Here is a 14,903-nt window from a genome sequence, read left to right as displayed (position 1 = left end):
AGTTCCAGTTTGTGTTTAACCATAGATCTGCAATTAAGTAGCATCAGGTTAAGACAGGTTACAGGGTTATTAGAGATGGAGGCATCATCAAGGCGAAAGTAGCATGAGTTGCATTGAGATGATAGTACGTTAGGGTCTATGGAGTGATGACATGATGAGGTGGGGGTCTTACCGATTTCAAATATCGCCTCGCGAGTGTAGCGGATTGACTTAGGAAAGAGCGCTCTCTCGGGTGCCTGCGTGTTGCCCCTGTGGCCTGAGTCTCCTGTCCCGCGTCCCGTCTGGTCGCGGACGGGCGCAGACGGGCAGGACTCTGGCTTGACTCCGGCGCGCGATCGGCGTGCCCGCAATGCGCGTCCGCTGCGCGGAGCCATGGACGTATGGTTTTAAGCGCTGGAAGCGCGACGTGCAGCGCGAGCCCTCACCAAGATGGCCGCTGCCTGACTTCCTTACCACTCTGTAGTCCCACCTGGAGCCGGTCTAACAGTCGACCGCTTCCCAGGACAGGCAAGAGTGAAAATAAACTAAAATAACGTTGTCCAAGCTGTGTAAGGGGAGCGGCGCTCAAGTAGCTTGAGTAGAGGAATCGATTTCAATTTTAAAAGCAGTTTGAGGGGGGAGCGGACACAAGGGAGGAAAATAAGATACAGCACACTATATAATAAAATCAACCTCCCGGCTCAAGCCTCAGGAGGAGAATAACAGCAATCACTGTTTCTGCACTGAATATCTGGTTTTAAGCGCTGGAAGCGCGACGTGCAGCGCGAGCCCTCACCAAGATGGCCGCTGCCTGACTTCCTTACCACTCTGTAGTCCCACCTGGAGCCGGTCTAACAGTCGACCGCTTCCCAGGACAGGCAAGAGTGAAAATAAACTAAAATAACGTTGTCCAAGCTGTGTAAGGGGAGCGGCGCTCAAGTAGCTTGAGTAGAGGAATCGATTTCAATTTTAAAAGCAGTTTGAGGGGGGAGCGGACACAAGGGAGGAAAATAAGATACAGCACACTATATAAAAAAATCAACCTCCCGGCTCAAGCCTCAGGAGGAGAATAACAGCAATCACTGTTTCTGCACTGAATATCTGGTTTTAAGCGCTGGAAGCGCGACGTGCAGCGCGAGCCCTCACCAAGATGGCCGCTGCCTGACTTCCTTACCACTCTGTAGTCCCACCTGGAGCCGGTCTAACAGTCGACCGCTTCCCAGGACAGGCAAGAGTGAAAATAAACTAAAATAACGTTGTCCAAGCTGTGTAAGGGGAGCGGCGCTCAAGTAGCTTGAGTAGAGGAATCGATTTCAATTTTAAAAGCAGTTTGAGGGGGGAGCGGACACAAGGGAGGAAAATAAGATACAGCACACTATATAAAAAAATCAACCTCCCGGCTCAAGCCTCAGGAGGAGAATAACAGCAATCACTGTTTCTGCACTGAATATCTGGTTTTAAGCGCTGGAAGCGCGACGTGCAGCGCAAGCCCTCACCAAGATGGCCGCTGCCTGACTTCCTTACCACTCTGTAGTCCCACCTGGAGCCGGTCTAACAGTCGACCGCTTCCCAGGACAGGCAAGAGTGAAAATAAACTAAAATAACGTTGTCCAAGCTGTGTAAGGGGAGCGGCGCTCAAGTAGCTTGAGTAGAGGAATCGATTTCAATTTTAAAAGCAGTTTGAGGGGGGAGCGGACACAAGGGAGGAAAATAAGATACAGCACACTATATAAAAAAATCAACCTCCCGGCTCAAGCCTCAGGAGGAGAATAACAGCAAAAGAAGAAGCTCCCTCTACTAAAGGGGTATCTGATGTAACATTAGATGCAATACTGCTAAGAGAGGAGGTGGAGACACTATTGGTAGATCCGGTTCATCATGGCTTTCTTTTTCTTCTCTTGGTCTCTTTTTATCTTCACTATTCTGAATATTATCGAATTTCTTCGCGAATGTGTATACTCGCCCATCCCGATAATCTCGGTCATCCCTCCTTACTTTCTTAAGTTTTTTATCTTTAAGGTATATCTGGTATTCATCCATAACTTTCTTTAAAATTGCAAAGTTTTTGGTTATTAAGTCCTTGCAATCCATTGAATTGATCTCCTTTTCAAGATTTTCTATCTCTTCCTGCAGTTTTTCTCCCTTATCCCTAGCGTGTCGAATTAGAATTTGCATCATTATTTGTGAAGCATTTTCAAGATTATGTTCCCATTCATTGAGGAGATTGTCCTGTAAGTCCTCAAAAGTGGGAAAGATTAAAATTCTCAGTCCACGTGGGACTTTCTTATTGCTAAGGTATTGCTGTAGTGTTATCCCGTCCCACCAACGGGATAATTCTTGCTTCTTTAGCCTCTCTAATCTGAGAAATAATGTCTTTAGACTAGTAACGGTGGGTGGTGTTTCAGTAGTTGTAATATGATTCAAATCAAAATTGAAAAGATTTAGGGCCATTTCCTCTCTACCATCCTGAAATTTGGACATTTTTCTTATTGGTATAACAAATAACAATTTGTGATGGGTGCTGGACAGTCAAAGGTGAAAATTTACAAAACAAAAGCAACAAGAATGACCGACCAAGGTCCAGCTCAACCAATACACAGGTACACAAAGATGGATACCCTCCACCCTGAAGTGCCTATAGATAAGCCAATAATTGAAGTCTCTCAAATTTAGGAGCAACTTGTTTCCCCCTCCCTTCTTTTGCATCAAGAATATGGTGCTACAAAAACCGTTGGGGTGAGGTATACTGAGGGTAATGGTTCATTTCTGAAGCAGGTCCTCTATCTCTGAATCTATAAAAACTGCTGCTTGAAGAGAAAAAGACAGTTGAGCTGGGACCTCATTCGGATACAGTGTTATGGAAATCTAACTTGAAACCTTGGATGATCCTGTAACGCCCTGAACGTCTCAGGATCGTTTAACAGACACGACAATGAGGACGCAACCACTTGTGAAGGGTTAGTTCTTTTAATGAAGGCAAATAAAATACAAAGAACAAACAAAAGTTATAGTCACTGGAATCCTCCAGGCTAAGTACGTTACCAGCCCACAGCACGGATGGTCCTAACCGTCCTCTGCATATACGCCGATCCCGGCGTATGCCAACAGAGGGCAGAAATGAAATGGCCGACAATGCCAATCGGTAGGCTGTGAGGGGCACGAAGAGTGTTGGGGAGAATCGAGGAGTCAGGGAAACACCCAGCCGGGGTCTCTACCTGAAGGGAGCAGCCGCTCAACCTCTTCCTCAGACTGCACCGGGACGCGGAGTCACCTCCTGGTGATGCGTCACCGATACCCCAATCACAAGCAAGAAGACTGAACCGAGAGCAGCCGCTCGATCGATCCTGTGGACTTCCGAGTCTGTAACGCACAAACACCTCCTGGTGTGCGTTACAGCTGGCAGTCCCTGTGTCTCTGGTCGGGCTGGGAGTTACGACTCCAACCAGCAAAAGCGCCACTGCGCTTGGACTCAGCCGAGTCAAAAAGCGAAGCTCAATGGTTGACCGGTAGAGCTTCTGGGTCCTTCACAGGTGACGATGGGGCAAGACACGGCCCAGGGAGTAACGACTCGACCTACCTCCGTTCTTGCCTTACTGGAGCACCACTCCGGAACACTGTTCTTCACGAAGCAGGTACGTCGGTGTAAACACAATATCCGACAGCCTTGTACCTCCCGGTTCCTCCCTTTATAGGGCGTGTTTTCCTTGAGTTATGTAACAGCTCTCCTGTTTACATAAGGGCGTGTTTCCCTTGAGTTATGTAACAGATCTCCTGTTTACATAAGGGCGTGTTTCCCTTGAGTTATGTAACAGCTCTCCTGTTTACATAAGGGCGTGTTTCCCTTGAGTTATGTAACAGCTCTCCTGTTTACATAAGGGCGTGTTTCCATAGAGTTATGTAACAGCTCTCCTGTTTACATAACCTCTCAACCGCTAAGCATCCTGGGAGATGTAGTCCGTTTTCGCTGGTTACCGTTTTCCTCCCCTCGTAGGACAGGAATTCTTGACAGTACATCCTCCCTCTCAGCGGCTCCCCACGGGTCCAGCGCTGGCAGGAAAACGCCAATGGAACAAGGAGACCAAGCGCGGAGCATGAACCCCTTCAGCCGGTTCCCATGAATGCTCCTCCGGGCCATAGCCTTTCCACGCAACCAGGTACCACAGCTTCCCCCTGCGCCATTTGGACGCCCGTATGCCCGACACTTCATACTCCACCTCCGACTCCACGCATACCGGCCTAGGTGTCCCAGACGGCTTGGAGGGTGCTGGTTTGAGCAATGATACATGGAAGACAGGGTGTATCCGCAATGACTGGGGCAAGCACACCTTCACGTTCACGGGACCCATACACTTGGTAATTCGATAGGGGCCCATGTACTTGGGATGGAACACACTGTTCTTTCGAAACCTCATGTTTCTTGTGGATATCCAGACGTAGTCTCCAGTGCGGTACAGTGGCCCGGGCCTTCTCTTCCTATCTGCCGCAGCCTTGTATCTTCTCTTGGCCTCTATTAGGACAGCCCTTGAGCGCATCAACGTGTCTTTTATGTGTGCCACCATGTCCGCTGTGGCGGGAATCCTGTCCTCTCTGAACGGATGTAGAAATGGCAAGAACCTGGGATGTTGGCCATAGTTGCTATAGAACGGAGATGACTGTGTGGAGCTGTGAGTGGCGTTGTTATAGGCTATCTCTGCAACCCATAGCAAGTCGACCCATTCTTCCCTGCCCTGGTCCACAAAACATCGCAGATACTGTTTGAGCGTTTGGTTCAGGCGCTCGGTTTGGCCGTCCGTTTGAGGGTGGTAGCTGGTGGACAGGGCGGTCTTAACATGCAGCGCAGTGCACCAAGTCTTCCAGAATTGCGCAGTAAACTGCGACCCCCGGTCCGACACGATCACCCCAGGTAATCCATGCAGTCGTACCACATTCTTTAGGAGTAGTGACGCCAATTCCCCGGCCGTAGGGACTCTCTTGCAGGGGATGAAGTGCCCCATTTTCGTCAAGTAATCCACCACCACCAGTATTGCCGTCATCCCCTGGTCTACCGGTAGGCCCACCACAAAGTCCAGTGATATGCTATCCCATGGTCTATCCGGGGTCGGAAGTGGATGTAAGAGCCCTTGGGTTCGGCCATGGTCGGCCTTCATGGTAGCACACGTAGGACACTCCTGTCCCCACCTCCTGACATCCACTCTCATGGTTGGCCACCAGAAATGCCGTCCCATGCTAGCCACCGTTTTTTCAAAGCCCAAATGACCTGCGCATGGAGAGTCATGGCACCAGATGAATGCTTGTTTCCTTAGCCTAGGCGTGGGTATCAATAGGCACCTGCCCTTCAGGGGTATCCCGTCCTTCAGCTGCCATTCTCTGTGACTGAGGAGCCACCTCCGCCATGCGAATGACCTGATCCCTCTCTTTATTCCCCTCAGGAAAGTATCCGGTTGGATAACCCCCAATACCATCCTCGGGGAAATGATGGAACGCTCGGTTGCAGGCAATGGTTCCTTAACTGCAGATTGACGGGACAGGGCGTCCGCCTTCCGGTTTTCCGTCCCCGGCCGATATGTGATGCGGAAGTTGAACCCCGCAAAGAAGATCATCCACCGCAGCTGCCTGGGAGAAAGGTGTCTAGTGGCCGTCATGAACTGTAGGTTCCGATGGTCCGTGTACACCGATACCACATGTCTTGCCCCCATCAACCAATGCCTCCATTCGGTGAAGGCGTCCTTGATTGCGAGAAGCTCCTTCTCCGCAATATGGTAGTTGCGTTCGGCGTCGTTGAGTTTGCGGGACATGTACGCAACGGGATGAAGCACCCCTGTGTCGTGGTTGCGTTGGGACAAGATAGCCCCCAGCGCCACATCCGACGCGTCCGCTTCCACCACGTAGGGGAGATCCGGATCGGGGTGAGCCAACACCGGCGCCTTACCAAAGGCGCTTTTCAGGGCCTCAAAGGCTTTGTTCGCTTCAGGGGACCAGACAAACTCCTTGGACTTCCTCAGTAGCTGTGTGATTGGGGCCACCACTCCTGAAAATCCATCTATAAACCGCCTGTAAAAGTTGGCGAAGCCAATGAAACTTTGGACGTCCTTCACGCTTTGGGGCACCGGCCATTCTTTCACCGCCTTGATCTTTCGTTCTGCCATCTCCTGTCCCTCTGGACTCAGCATCACTCCGAGGAATTCCACGGATGTGACGTGGAAGTCACACTTGCTGAGTTTACAAAACAGCATGTTTTCCCTCAGTTTTTGGAGCACAGCTTTGACGTGGTGTACGTGCTCCTCCACACTGGACGAATAGATGAGGATGTCGTCGATATATACGACCACGTAGATATCCAACTCCTCTCTGAATACCTCATTCAAAAAGTACTGAAAGGCTGCCGGGGCGTTGCACAGACCGAACGGCATGACGAGGTACTCAAAAAGGCCGAACCTGGTCTTAAAGGCGGTCTTCCACTCGTCTCCGTCCCTCATGCGCACCAGATGGTATGCCCCTTTCAAATCCAACTTGGTGTAGATACGAGCTTTCTTGACCTGTTCCAGAAGTACACTGATGAGAGGCAAGGGGTACCGATTTTTTATGGTTATCGCATTCAATGCCCTAAAGTCCACACAGGCTCTCAGCTCCCCATTAGCCTTCGGGATGAAGAAGAGTGGCGAGGCGGCCGGAGACTTGGACGGGCGGATGAATCCTAGCTTGAGGAGTTTATCCAGGTACCCCCGGAGATGCACGTTTTCAGGCTCCGTCAGGGCATACAGCCTGCCGCTGGGAACGCTGGCCCCTGGCACCAGGTCGATCTGGCAGTCAAACTGTCTATGTGGTGGTAGCACTTCCGCCTTCACCTCATCAAATACATCCTCAAAACTGTGATAAGCCTGGGGGAGAGCCACATCTTTTTCTGCCGCTGTAGCCACCGTCTGACTCCCGCTCTCATCTGCGTCAAGGGATTCCGTTCTTATTCCACAATGCAGGATGCAATACGGTGACGTCATTTCGATGCGATGTGTTGGCCAATCCACAAAGGGGTTGTGTTTCTGTAGCCACGGCAATCCCAATATGACGCCATATTGGGGCGCTCGGATGATGTTAAAATCGATTTGTTCCAAATGGTTCCTCCCATATCTCATCGGAAGGACCCCTGTGTGCTGTCCGATGGGCCCCGTCACCAATCGCCTTCCGTCTACCGCATAGACGTCTTCGGGTACTGCTTTGGGAAGAAGCACTAGCCCTAGCCTGCATGCCTCGTTGTGGTCCATAAACATGCCAGTGGCCCCTGAATCCACCATGGCCACAACGGGTATCCACTGGTCATGCACTCCCACGTGCACCGTGATAAACAGGTGTCGTTGTCCCTTAGTGACCGAGTTGGAAAGTGAAGGGATGGATGAGTGACTCCGAGATGCCCCTTCTCTGGTCTTGGAGTCCTCTAGTTTTCCGCCGGTATGTCCACCACGGCTGTTACCGACCGGTTGGCCCGATAACGTGACGTCTTCGGTTTGGCAGGGCATTCACGTACGTAGTGGCCTTTTTTGCCACAATATAGGCACAATCCTTGTTTACGGCGTGACTCTTTCTCCGTGGCTGTGAGGCTCGCTCGTATTGCGCTGATGTCCATGGGTTCTCCCTTGGATGCGGTGGAAGTTTCAGGACTTCCCACCGTCACATAGGATGGAAGGGATTTTCCTTTTCTCCCATGATCCCCCTTTCTTTCACTTAGCCTATGTTCCAGCCGTAATACCAGGTTGATAAGGCCCTCACATGTCTTGGGTTGAGGGTCAATATGAGCCACGGCGTCCTTGAGCTCATCGCACAGCCCTTGATGGAAGAGCGCCGTCTGTTTAGCAACAGGCCACTTGGTTTCCGCAACCAGCCTTCGGAACGCGTTGAGATACTGCACCAGGTCGTTGGATCCCTGTCTCAACTCAAGCATTTCACGGTCCGCCGTGTACGAGTCAGCCCTTCTGTCGAATACCTTCAGGAATTCCTCGCGAAAAGCACCCCAATCACATAAGAGGGGGTCGTCCCTGCTCACCAGAGGTACGGCCCATTGTGCCGCGTTTCCAGCCAAATAGGATATAAGGAAAGCCACACAAGCCTGACTCGTGGGGAACGCCTTTGGTTTGCACGATAAATGTAGCGCCACTTGTGTGAGGAATACCTGCACTGTGTTAGGATCCCCACTGTACCTCTCTGGTGTTGCCAAGGGGATGGCTACCGGCATTTCCACTACTACCGCAGGGGTCTGGTTCGTGAGGGAGGTGCTGGGCGTGAGCGGGTCCAATTGGATAGCATCCAGTCTGGCTTTTACATCGGCTGTTTCTTGCCTAGAGGCAGCCACTTCAACTTGCATGGCCGCTAAAGCAGCCAGCACATCATCAAGTGTTGCCATGTCTGTTATCGACCGGGAGACAGTTAGTGTTATTAAGGTCGGATATTTTGTAACGCCCTGAACGTCTCAGGATCGTTTAACAGACACGACAATGAGGACGCAACCACTTGTGAAGGGTTAGTTCTTTTAATGAAGGCAAATAAAATACAAAGAACAAACAAAAGTTATAGTCACTGGAATCCTCCAGGCTAAGTACGTTACCAGCCCACAGCACGGATGGTCCTAACCGTCCTCTGCATATACGCCGATCCCGGCGTATGCCAACAGAGGGCAGAAATGAAATGGCCGACAATGCCAATCGGTAGGCTGTGAGGGGCACGAAGAGTGTTGGGGAGAATCGAGGAGTCAGGGAAACACCCAGCCGGGGTCTCTACCTGAAGGGAGCAGCCGCTCAACCTCTTCCTCAGACTGCACCGGGACGCGGAGTCACCTCCTGGTGATGCGTCACCGATACCCCAATCACAAGCAAGAAGACTGAACCGAGAGCAGCCGCTCGATCGATCCTGTGGACTTCCGAGTCTGTAACGCGGCAAACACCTCCTGGTGTGCGTTACAGCTGGCAGTCCCTGTGTCTCTGGTCGGGCTGGGAGTTACGACTCCAACCAGCAAAAGCGCCACTGCGCTTGGACTCAGCCGAGTCAAAAAGCGAAGCTCAATGGTTGACCGGTAGAGCTTCCGGGTCCTTCACAGGTGACGATGGGGCAAGACACGGCCCAGGGAGTAACGACTCGACCTACCTCCGTTCTTGCCTTACTGGAGCACCACTCCGGAACAATGCTCTTCACGAAGCAGGTACGTCGGTGTAAACACAATATCCGACAGCCTTGTACCTCCCGGTTCCTCCCTTTATAGGGCGTGTTTTCCTTGAGTTATGTAACAGCTCTCCTGTTTACATAAGGGCGTGTTTCCCTTGAGTTATGTAACAGATCTCCTGTTTACATAAGGGCGTGTTTCCCTTGAGTTATGTAACAGCTCTCCTGTTTACATAAGGGCGTGTTTCCCTTGAGTTATGTAACAGCTCTCCTGTTTACATAAGGGCGTGTTTCCCTTGAGTTATGTAACAGCTCTCCTGTTTACATAACCTCTCAACCGCTAAGCATCCTGGGAGATGTAGTCCGTTTTCGCTGGTTACCGTTTTCCTCCCCTCGTAGGACAGGAATTCTTGACAGATCCCCAGCACTCAAGCATCCTGTGTCAATAGTCTGCAGTTGTGAATGAACATTGACACTCTGCCTTTCCCCCTCCCCCCCCCAGAATGACATGCGACATCGAATCAAGCCTTACCTGATCCAGTTGCTTATGTAACTGCCTCTGCCATATCTGCCTTTCTGGTGATGTGCTCTGGAGGGAAAAATGTTCCACCTCTAAAATGTTTCTGTCAACCACCCCATCTATGAAAGTAGTATCCTCACTGGGCTCCTTGGAAATGCTGATGGCCTGGCCCTTCCAAAAAGGGTGGCTTAGAAAACTTTTTAAGAGATGATTGCACCTTGTCCAAGGTTGTGAGCGTATTCACATACTTTCCATCGTCCTTGATGAAAGTGTCACCAAACAACAGTCCCTGCACAAAGGGATTCGCCTCCGCCGAGGCAAACTCCATTCATTTTGGATCAGTCCTCATGAGGAGAGATTCCATTATTTCTGCTGACGCAGCGCAGTGGCATTGCCCTAGAGGAAGTCCACGAATTGGAACCATCCGGCTCGGGTTTCAGGATCAATCGCTGAACCTCTCTCCTTCACCTCCAGAGCCATTTTTAGAATTTTTGCCTTGTTTGTCTTGGCAAGCTTGCCAAGCCCTATTGATCCTTTTCTTAGGATCTTTATAGTACTTCTGTTGAAAAGAAAGCAGGCTAGAATCTATGTCTGGGTGTGCGCATCCCTGCTAGGCAAATCCGGTGTGGGAAACTCAGCCCTCCCCCTCTTGCGCACCTCCTTATCAAAATTCTTACTTAATCTAGATTGGAGGCATTCGGCCACTGCTGGGGCAGCGGCCCAGTCAGATGACCTGAGATGAATGATGTTCTCTGGATCAAAAGAGAATAGATTTTGGGGGGCAGGGGAAAGAATGTCAGGTCTGGCAGGAGATAAGGCTCTCTTCGGATCATCAGCAGAATCATGATCTGAGCGGTCGGATTGGACAGATTCCGTATCTGAATCCGTAGATGTATCTGGAATATTGGATGCCTTCTTTGGTGCAATTTTTGCTGCACAATACTCCTGGTCACAGAGGGGGCTCTGGGACAATCTAGATAGGACTTCTTTGTGAGGCCATTCCTGTGACTTTGGTTTTTTAGGCCACTCTGAGGTGGGCTTGGAGCTCAAGGGTTGATCATATCCCTGGCACTTGGCATATTATTACAATTGAGCCGTTACCGCCGCAGTGAGGGTATTATTGACCGACTACTGGACTGAAGAATCGAGAGCATCCACCAAATTATCCTCCAGGCTGTATCCCTGAGATTCCCGAGGATAATATGGCTCATAGTAATTGACATCAAAAGATTTCCACTAAGCTATTCTGCCTTATGAGTCAGTGCTGAGGCACACCAAGTTCACCCAATGGGCTAGTAGAGGCGGAGCTGTCCCAAGATAGTTCAAATATGTAATGGAGATAGCCTGACAGGCTATTTACTCCTCAGGCGGTCAAGGGTGTCAGACGGAAGCCAAAGAGACTCTGAGAGCGGGCACACCGCTCAAGAGTGCGCCACCAAGGCAGGGCGGAGCTTTGCGTTGTTGTAGCCTGGAGTGAGGCCTCTTTCCATGCAATTCAAACAAATTGCAGTCTTCGAGCATGGAACTGAAGCACCAGCAATGAATATAGAAAGGGGACTGCGTGGATACCGCCCTATTGGGCTCAGTGCGTTGTCCCAGTTCCCTGAGTAAGTCGGGACTGAACAAGGGAAGACTCCAACAGCAATCCCTAGGATCAATAAAGGGATTGTTGCAGCTGTCAGACTATGGGCTAACCGTGATACAGAACTTGGGGGGCATAGGGTGTGGACTGAAAACAGGCCCTACGGGCTTCAAGATCGGGAGGACCGTCCTGGAGCCCGGAGGGTCTGGAATCCACACTTTAACAGCCTGAAAGGGTAAAGGGGTGAGCTCAAAGGACAATTACGGTGTACGAATCGATCTTTTCACACAGACATCATGGAAAGCCACTAGAAGACTAGAAGTCTATTGCGTAGCACAGCCAGTAAGATGTAGAGCACTATCTTGACTGCTGAGCAGCAAAGAAAGAGGCAGAAAAAATGGTGCTTGTCGTATTTCAAGGAGCATATTGGCTGTGATTGGTGGTTGTGTTATGGAAGAGGCTCTTGAGTAATGAAGTTTATGAATTAAAGTTGTTTTCATTGGCTGCTGTAAAAAAAACTCCAGTAAAGAACGAGAAGCATAATCTGAGCTTCTGGTCCTGACATAGAATCGCTCTGATGACTGGAACCTTGTATATTTAGATCTAGCCTAAAGGCAGCACACATGAGCTGCTCTGCGAGGAATGCTGTAATCCCTATGTGGGCTTACACTACACCCACCGCTTTCCATTTATTTCTTTGTGAGCCTTTCTAAATTGATTTATCTTTATTGGTGAAATGCTGCTCTTTGTCACGCCTTTGGGTGTGTTTTCACTTTCGTGACGACTGCCCCTGTTACATGTGCCCTTACTCGTTGATTAATTTATTGTTTGTTTGACGCACTCTTTGTTTGCATTGAATGGTCCAGTGCCATTTCTGGCTTGCCCGCGGATCTGCTCCTATCTCCGATCGCACGTGCTACCTGTTGACTGTGTTGCCTTTGCTTTCGCCCCCCCCCATTATCTGTGTTCACAACCTCCCTCATCCCTCCTCCTCTCCCTTTTCTGGGTGCGTGTTTTTTTTTGTTTATTACATTATTTTTTAAATTGGAAGTACAATAGGACACGTGCCAACATACACGCTTATGTCCTATCTCTAATGTGTGAGGACAGCAGTTGCTGGAAGTCTCACACGTTCCTCCTCTCGGCACGCTGTTGCAGCCTTATTTCCTCTTGCAGGCTCACTAGGCTCCTGTTTAATCTCTGCACGTGCCTCTCCCCGCCCCACCTTTCCCCTATGAAACACATGTGCAGCCTGCTGCAGGTGCTTCCTCTGCTCATTACGTCTACCGGTGCACCCCACCTTCCCCCATACTCCCAGTTTCTCCTTCCACACGTCCTCAACCCCAAAGCAGCCTGTTTTAAGGAGACAGCAGGCAGGCCCGGCCCAATGGGTGTGACCGACCTACCCCCACCTCATCCCTGGAAGCTCTGCGGACTGCACCCAGGTCAGAGGCAGCTTTAACTAAACCACTCTAAAACTCTCTTTAAACCCCCTCCCTTCTCACACAGGCTCGGCAGGGGAGCGGCAGCAGCTGGGCAGCCCTGGCTTTCAGCATAGGGAGGAGAGCACTGCTCGGCCCATGTGTTGCATGCTGCTTTTAGGTTTTGGGGGCCCGACGCCCCTAGGAGTTCTCCAGGATGTGGTGGATGCCACGTTTAACCAACTCTACACTCCCTGGTACACACATGTATCCTTCTATGTTCTGCACTCTTCTCTAGAGGCCTCTGTTTCCTATGGTGCATCTGGGCTCAGTCCGCTTCTCTTTGGGCCTCTGTACCCCGGGTTTTGTCTCTAAGCCTTTGTCTTCTGATCGTTTAGCTCAGTCTCAATGCGGACCTCTCCCATGTGTGTTGTTATATTGTGTGATTTCTCACGTGGTGCAGATGCTGAGACCTTCCCCTGCAGCCATGCTTGCTTGAAACCGGTGTGATCTGATGCCGTACTGTCACTGGACATGACACTTGAAAAATGTGCAGAACAGTGCAGGGGCGGCTCCTCCATGTGGGCGGAGGAGTATCGCCCCACTGCTTTCTCGCAGTGCGAGAAGCAGAAACATAAAATAATATTTTGAATACCATTTTATGTTTCTGCTTCTCGCACTGCAAGAAAGCATAAGGGTTTGGTTGGTTCCAGTCCTGCTCCAGGCAGGGGAGGAATGACTTGCACACTGTTGTGGGTGCTGACTCTTTGGTCGGCCCCAGGGACCAAACCAGTCATGCACACTCTCCATTTTCTCCATGTAGACTGCATGTCCGAAACCTCTGCATCATACTCGACTCCTCCCTCTCCATGACCCGACAGGTCAACGCCGTCACCTCTGTCTGCTTCCACACCCTCCGCATCCTTCTCAAGACCTTCAAATGGATCTCCCCGATTCAAGAAAAACCACCACCGACACACTCATACCCAGCAGACTCGACTATGGAAACACCTTCTCTGCCGGAAACAACAAGTCCCTGCTCCGCAAACTCTTGATCATACAGAACACCGCAGCCAGACTCGTCCTTGGCATCCCTCGGCAGGAGCACATCACCCATCACCTGTGAGACCTCCACTGGCTCCCCATCGAGAAGAGAGTAATCTTCAAGATACTCACCCATGCCTTCAAATGCCTCCACAACACCAGATCCCAATACCTCAACAAGAGAATCTCCCTCCACGTACCCAAGAGACACCTCCGATCCGCTGACCTCGCCAAAACCACATGCCCCCCTCTGAACATCTTCAAGAAAACTCTCAAAACCTGGCTCTTTGACTGAACGGCGCTACTTACGCCCCTCCCCCCCCCCCCCAGCGCCTTGAGACCTTCACGGGTGAGTAGTGTTGTCCACAATTCCCTGATTGAGGAGAGGGAGACTGCCTGCTTGGCTGCTTCCTGTGTGCAGGAAAGGACGCAGGACGACATGGGATTAGGCCCGAGCGGGCCGCAAAGGCATGTTACATTTTTTTTTTTTATGTATTTGAAATTAAACCCTCCTCCCCGCGCAGGTTCCTCCCCGTGTGACCCCCTGCCCCCCCCCACCTGTGAGTCATGCCGGCCGCGAGTGGAACTGGGCAGTTTGAAGCCATTCAGATTTGAAACCACGTACACAATAACACATTCATTCTGTCTGAGGGTTACCATGCACTGGGGCCTCTCTGCACCCAGGACACTGCCAGTGCATTTGAATCTTTCTATGTTGTCCTGTGCTCCTGTGTCTCACTCTTGCTGCCTTTATCTGTAAGTGTGTTACTCCCCACAGGTCTGTTTTGACTTTGTTAGTTTGTTGTGTTCCTGGGTCTATCTGTATGTGTTCACACTGTGCCTCTCTACTCTACTGTTCACCACTCTATTTTATGCCAATGCACTCTACTTTACTCTGCACAACTGCACTCTGTGCCACTGCACTCTACACCACTCAAGTCTAGGCCACTCCACTCTACTCTGAACCACTCCAATCTACACAACTCCACTCCACTCTACTCTGTACCACTCTACGCCACTCCATGCCACACTACTCTGCTCTCTATGCCACTGTATTACCAGTACACTATACTTTGTACCACTTAACTCTATGCCACTCTAATCTACTCTGCTTCACTGCACTCTATGCCACTCTACTCTATTCCACTGCACTTTACCCTGCACCACTTCCCCCTACCCTACACCACTCCACACCACTTTAGTCTGCACCGCT

Source organism: Triturus cristatus, chromosome 1_2 (assembly GCF_964204655.1).
Source record: "Triturus cristatus chromosome 1_2, aTriCri1.1, whole genome shotgun sequence".
Lineage (NCBI taxonomy): Eukaryota > Metazoa > Chordata > Amphibia > Caudata > Salamandridae > Triturus > Triturus cristatus.
This window is presented reverse-complemented; position numbering follows the sequence as displayed.